At 41.5% G+C, this 7371-nt stretch overlaps 1 pseudogene; it reads left to right on the top strand.

The window, feature by feature from the left end:
* Nucleotides 1–1739: 1739 nt before the first annotated feature.
* LOC127206973 (RNA-binding protein EWS-like) lies at nucleotides 1740–4591 on the top strand (annotated as a pseudogene).
* Nucleotides 4592–7371: the final 2780 nt, after the last annotated feature.

Below are 7371 nucleotides of genomic sequence, written 5' to 3'. Positions count from 1 at the left end.
AAGAAGCTCAGAAACAAAGAGGGCTCAAAGGTAGAAATATAGGAGATTCACTAAGAAAAGGAAATAGAATAGACATCATGGGTGGATGGGGAGAAGACACTGGGGGTTTGGATGGAAACAGGAAACTGGAGGAATCAGGTGTGGTAGGATGGAGAGAGAAAGAGAGGGAGAGAGAGAGAGAGAGAGAGAGAGAGAGAGAGAGAGAGAGAGAGAGAGAGAGAGAGAGAGAGCGCTAGGAGAGAGAACTGGAATGGGGGCATCTCTGGGATGATCTAGAAACCTAGGGCAATGGAAACTTCTGGGAATCAATGAGAGTGATCCTAGCAAAGACTCCTATCATTGGAAGATACACATGCTGAACCAGTCAACTCTTTTAATCACGCCAGACATCAGTGGAGGGATTAGAATATCAGCCCAGCCACAAAATCTTAGACCTACAATTTGCCTTGCTTACAAACTATGCTGGGGGTAAAGGTGGTGCAGAACCATGAGAGTGGCGAACCAATGACTGGTCCAGCTTAAGACTCAGACCACAAGAAGGAGTCCATCCTTGTTAATTACCAGAAGGCCAGGAGCCAGAGTCTAGCTATTGCAGATACTCACAACCCATGATAGAACCAAAAATAAATAAATTAAACGGTTCCTAATTATATATATATATATATATATATATATATATATATATAGAGAGAGAGAGAGAGAGAGAGAGAGAGAGAGAGAGAGAGAGAGGGGGGGGGGGGGGGGGGGGGGGGGGGGGGGGGGGGGGTGGGGGGGGGGAGGGAGGAGAGAGAGAGAGAGAGAGAGAGAGAGAGAGAGAAGAGAGCGAGGAGAGATTGGCATCTATGCCCTTGCATCAGAACTTCTCCCCACCCGCACTAATGGCAAGATGCAGAAATGCATGGCCAAACATTAGGCAGAGCTTGGGCAATCCTGCAGAAGAAAAAGAGGAAGGATTTCAAAATCCAGAGTGGTCAATTACAACATAAGAAAACCCATAGAATCAATTAACCTGAGCCAATTGGGGCTCACAGAAACTGAACCACCAACCAGAGGGCCTCGATGGGATTGCCCTAGGCCGTCTGCACATATGTTACAGTTGTGTGCCTTGGTCTTCTTGTGGTACTATTGACATTCAGAGCAGTAGCTGTCTCTAACTTTCTTCCTTGCCTTTGGGACCATTTACCCTTACTGGGTTGCCTTATGTAGCCTCAATAGAAGAAGAAGTTCGTCCTACTGCAACTTGATAGGCTTGGTTGGTGGATATCAATCGATGCATTAAAAACAAAGAACAAAATATTTGAACTTAGAAGAAGGCCCTTGCTTACTGTAGTGTACTAAAATTTTGCTGATGGAATACTAATAATGGTGAATACTTAATAAAATAGTCTAAAATATCAAAACCAGTTGCCTATGTATTAACTGTAACTTTTTGTTTAAAATAAAGTCATTCTATGTAAACCTCTCCGGTCTAGAACTCACTGTGCAGACCAAATTGGCCCGAGATGCACAGAGATCTTTCTCTTGAGCATTATGATTAAAAGTCTGTGCTACTAAACCTGCCTTCAGTAGCATGAATGAAAAAGTAAATCAATCAAAAGTAACAAAAGAATCACAGAAAAAATAGGAGTCTAGACATAAAGTATTTTTAAAATTCCAGCTCTTTCTAACATGGAGAATTAAGACTTACTCTCGAAGATGGACGTTGAGAGAACTGGGATGAAGGAGAGAAAATGGTGTCCATGGATTATAATATCTACAGCCAAGCTGCAGGCCAGACAACTCAAGGATATGCACAGATTACTCTGGCACATGGGAAACAAAGCTATGGAACCTACGGTCAGCCTACTGATGTCAGGTACACCCAGGCTCAGACTACTGCCACTTACAGGCAGACTGCATATGCAACTTCTTTGTTTTTATTAATTTATTCATATTATATCTCAATGGTTATCCCTTATATCCTCCCATGCCTCCCTCCCTCCCATTTTCCCCTTATTTCCCTCCCTTATGACTGTGACTGAGGGGGACTTCCTCCCCCTGTATATGCTCATAGGGTATCAAGTCTCTTCTTAGTAACCTGCTATCCTTCCTCTGAGTGCCATCCAGGGGACGTGGTCAAATATGAGGCACCAGAGTTCGTGTGAAAGTCATACCCCACTCTCTACTCAACTGTGGAGAATGTTCTGTCCATTGGCTAGATCTGGGTAGGGGTTTAAAGTTTACTGCCTGTATTGTCCTTGGCTGGTGCCATAGTTTGAGTGGGACCCCTGGGCCCAAATCTGCGTATCATAATGTTCTTCTTGTAGGTTTCTAGGACCCTCTGGATCCTTCTACTTTGCTATTCTCCCATGCTTCTCTCATCTAGAGTCCCAATAGGATGTCCTCCCCTCTGTCCCAGTTTCCTGGTAAGTGAAGGCTCTAGAAATGATCATAATGAGTGAGTTAACCCAGAAGCAGAAAGAATCAAATGGTATATACTCACTTATATCTGCATATGCAACTTCTTAGGGACAGCCTCCCACTGGTTATACTACACCAACTTGCCCCCCAGGCGTACAGCCAGCCTGTCCAAGGATATGGCACTGGTGCTTATGACACCACCACTGTTACAATCACCGCAACCTAGGCCTCATATGCAGCTCTGTCTGTGGCATCCAGTCTGTCTACCCAGCTTATGGCCAGCAGCCAGCAGCCACCGCACCTACAAGACCATAGGATGGTAACAAGCTCTTTGAGACTAGTCAACCTCAATCTAGCACAGGAAATTGTAACCAACCCACCCTAGGATATGGACAGAGAACTACAGTTATCCCAGGTAACTGGGAGCTCCCCAATGCAGCCAGTCACCGCACCTGCATCCTATCCTCCTACCAGCCACTCCTCTTCACAGCCGACTAGTTACGATCAGAGCAGTTACTCTCAGTAGAACACCTAGTGGGCAGCCGAGAATCTATGGACAGCAAAGTAGCTATGGTCAACAAAGCAGCTAAAGGCAGCAGCTTCCCACTAGTTAGCCCCCTCAGACTTGATCCTACAGCCAGGCTCCAAGCCAATATAGCCAACATAGCAGCAGCTACGGGCAGCAGAGTTCATTCCGAGAGGACCACCCCAGTAACATGGATGTTTATTGGCAGGAGTCTGGAGGATTTTCCAGACCAGGGAAGAACCAGAGCGTGAGTGGCCCTGATAACCTGGGCAGGGGAAGAGGGGGATTTGATCGAGGAGGTGTGAGCAGAAGTGGGCTGGGAGGAGGATGTGGTAGAATGGGCAGTGGAGAACAGGTGGCTTCAATAATCCTGGTAGATCCATATGAAGGACCAGATTCTTGATCTAGGCCTGGTAGTTCCATATGAAGGACCAGATTCTAGGTCTAGGCCTTCCTATAGATCTGATGAAAACCGACAGCAGTGCAATTTATGTAAACGACAATGTGACTCTGTATGATCTGGCTGACTTCTTCAGGCAGCGTGGGATTGTCAAGACGAACAAGAGAACTGGGAATCCGATGGTCCACATATACCTGGAAAAGACGACAGGAAAGCCTAAAGCCACAGTGTCTTACGAAGATCCACCAACTGCCAAGGATGCCATGGAATGGTTTAATGGGAAATATTTTCAACGAAACAAACTTTAGGTTTTTCTTACCTGGAAGAAACCTCCAGTGAATATTATGTGGGGTAGCATGCCACCTCGTGAGGGCAGAGGGATGCCACCACCACTTCGAGGAGGTCCTGGTGGTGCGGGAGGTCCTGGAGGATCCATGGGTAGCATGGGAGGCTGTGGAGGAGACAGAGGAGGCTTCCTCCCAAGACTTTCCTAGGGGTTCAAGAGGGAACCCCTCTCGGGGAAGAAATGTCTGACACCGAGCTGGAGACTGGCAGTGTTCCAGCCCAGGCTGTGGAAACCAGAACTTAGCCTGGAGAACAGAATGCAACCAGTGTAAGGCCCCTAAGCTTGAGGGATTCCTCCCTCTACCCTCCCCATCTCTGGGTGGTGATAGAGGTCGAGGTGGCCCTGTTGGCATGAGAGGAGAAAGAGGTGGACATATGGACCATGGCGGTCCTTGGAGGAATGTTCAGAGGTGGCAAAGGTGCAGACAAAGATGGCTTCTGAGGTGTCCATGGCATGGACCGAGGTGGCTTTGGTGGAGGAAGAGGAGATGGTCCTGGGGGCCTCCTGGACCTTTGATGGAAGCGATGGGAGGAAGGGGCAGACCTGAACCTATCAAGTCTCTTCTGTACTACCTGTAACCTCTTCCTCTGCAGCCTGGCAAGGCCTTTCTGCCATGGGGATGTAATCTAAGTTCAGTGGCCAGAGCGCATGGCCCCACTTTCCTCATGTATAGGAAAGATGTTTTCTTCATGATTGTCAAATACAAATAGCCAAAACACTAAAAATGCAACATTTATATAATTTTTGAGTGTATCATGGTTCATCTTGCTATAGGTAGTTTATTGTATACATATGTGTAATAATATAAATGTATATCTAAAAAATAAAAAAATGGAGAAGAAGAAGAATAGGAGGAGGAGGACCTTGGAAAATCGATAAAGGCAAGCACCATCAGGAACGCATAGATTGGCCCTATTAAAGACCTGCAGAGCTGGATTGACTACCAGATTTATTTTTTAAACCAGAAAATGTTTTAAATTTATAATTCCATGTTTATAATATTGACCACAAAATTATGATTATTCCTTGTCTGTACTTCAGTATTTTCACCATTTGTGAAGAAGCATAAACAAGTTAAATGGGAGTGTACTGAGTTTTTGGTTTTTTGTTTTGTTTTTTCCTTTTAAAGATAGTTGTTTAAGACTTAACAATGGAAACCCTTTTGAGCACACTCACTATCATTATGGAGAACCAAGAGGGCCTCTAATTGTAACAATGTTCATGGTTGTGATATTTTTAAGATAAAATCCCAAATGCTTATTTTAAAAAAGATTTACTCACCATAGGTTTCAACTTTATTTTTTTTTAAATCATTTTATTTTGGTTTAATGTTAATCAACATGTGAGTGCTAGGACTCTAACCTGGTCCTCTGGAAGAGCAGATGGAATATTTAACCACAGAGTCACCACTCAAGCTCAATTAGTTTTATGTATATATACATTTACTTACTTACTTACTTACTTATTTTAAGACAAGGTCTCTCTGTGTAGCCCTGGCTATACTGGAACTAACTTTCTATGTAGACATCTATATAAATAGTCATAATAATAAACTTAATTTTTAAAAGATTAAATGAAATAATGTAAAGTTTTGAGAATTATTCTTTACATATAAGAAAACTTACAAAATAAATTAATGTTATTAAAAATAAAATGATAATCTATACATTGACATTACCAGCTTATTTCATCACTCTTTCCAACAAATTTTAATGTTCCAATAATATACTGAAAATTTCTTCTATATGAGGATTTAAATAGGAAATTTCATCATAACATTGCTTTAATATGAAATCCAGTTTAAATAAAATATAAATACACATTGTAAATAATTAATCAAATAAAGGATGCTTAAAGCACACAAACACTTGCCTTGAGAAACTTAAATGAGTTATGATATATTCACAAACACAAATGATGAGAGATAAGACAAAACCCACATAAAGCAGGATGCTGCTTTGTAAAGTATTTGAGGTTTCACCTAAACAGCGCAGATACACTTAGGAGTATACACGTTGCCTAAACTTTTTTTTTTTTTTCAAAGAAAAGAAGAAAAATAGAAAGGAAAAGGAAAAGGAAAGAGGAAGTCCTCATAATTTATCTATGTGGATCTTGCCCTTTCTGACAACTTAAAAGCTTCTGGCTATTTTTTTTTCTAATGTCCATTCCTTAGTGATGTTGCAATAGAAAAATTTGGTGTTGTAGCTTTCATGATCAATATTTTACCCTAGTTCTCTTTGGGTCAAGGGTAGTTTGGAGGATGAGCTAAGCAAGCTGAAGCACATCATTAAAAGTGAAAAGAGTAAGATGCTGCCTTACCGATTGTGCTTGCTATTAATATGCCCAAGATAAATTGGGTGGGCAACTCACAAAACATTAGCTAGAAAGGTTTGAGGACAGCAGATGAAAAGAAAACGAACACACCCTATGATTTAGAAGAGTGGTGTGTTCCCATGTTGAAATAGGCATGCTCATCATATCAGTGGCAGGGAGCTGTTTGACAGCTACAGGACACTCATAGGATGAAATCTTTGCTTTCGGTTTTCTATACAAACAAGTTCCTATGTGCTTGAACCACAGAACCCATCTTGATTTTAATTTGTTTTTCATAAGAATTTCCCTGACACAAATGAAATTACTTCTTATAATGATGACCCATTTGATTTAGCATCCCAGTAAAACTGTTCTCATTGGTTTCACATATTTTCTACATGTTTTAAGAAGTGTAGAAGGAGAAAAGAGTTTAGACAAAAGTCTTATAATCAAAAAACTATCCTAGATGATACTTTCAAAGCCCAGTATCTTTGTTAGTTTAGTCATAAGGTTTCTGCTGTTTTGCAGTAACTATGTGAATTGTGATTCTTCCTTGACTCTTGTGTTTATGTTGCAGAATACATGTCGAAGAATCGGCTTAGTTTTAGAGCATACTGCCTATTGCCAAGGGAAAAGAGAGTGGCTGAGCCATTTTAGAACACCGTGGAATTCTGTGCAGATAGGACAGCACTTCTGCTCTGTTCTCTGGGCCAAATTAATTTCCATGGCATATGTTCTGTTGCCAAGACATAACAGACAATACCTATTTAATGGAGTCCTCTTTGCATATCTAGCATTAGGAAGATGTGATGATTAGTGTTATGTCAACTTGACAGGGTAAAGGAATGTTTAAATTAATAGTAAAACTATGTCTTGGAAGTCTATACACTTTGAAAGACAAACATTCTCACAAACACAAGTAGATATATTACCCACAGAGAAGATATATTGTCCACTGAGGTAGGCAAAGGTGTAGAAAGGGTAAAATCTGTCTTTTGAGCTGGAACATAGACAGTAAATGTGGACATCAAAGCTCCTAGCTCCCAGGCCTCTGCAACATATAGTAATATCGTTCGAATTCACAGCCACTCAGAACAGCACTGAGTTACACCACTCTCTTTCTTCACTGTATAACTTGCTGAAAGAATAGAAAACAGGATTCTATAGGCCTCTAGAAAGTAATGGGCCAATTATTGCAATAAACCATTCACACACACAATCACAGACATAGACAAATGCACACATGTACACACACACACATCATGCACATACCATTTTTCTAGAGATTCTTAATATATATGATGTACATGTTGCTGTTATGAAGGGAAAAGAATGGCAATAAATACAAATCACCAAAACTGCCCTTTTTTTGCATACATATGAACA

Source organism: Acomys russatus, chromosome 24 (genome assembly GCF_903995435.1).
Source record: "Acomys russatus chromosome 24, mAcoRus1.1, whole genome shotgun sequence".
Classification (NCBI taxonomy): Eukaryota; Metazoa; Chordata; class Mammalia; order Rodentia; family Muridae; genus Acomys; species Acomys russatus.
The sequence above is the reverse complement of the archived record's forward strand: the minus strand, read 5'-3'. Positions and strand labels throughout refer to the sequence as shown.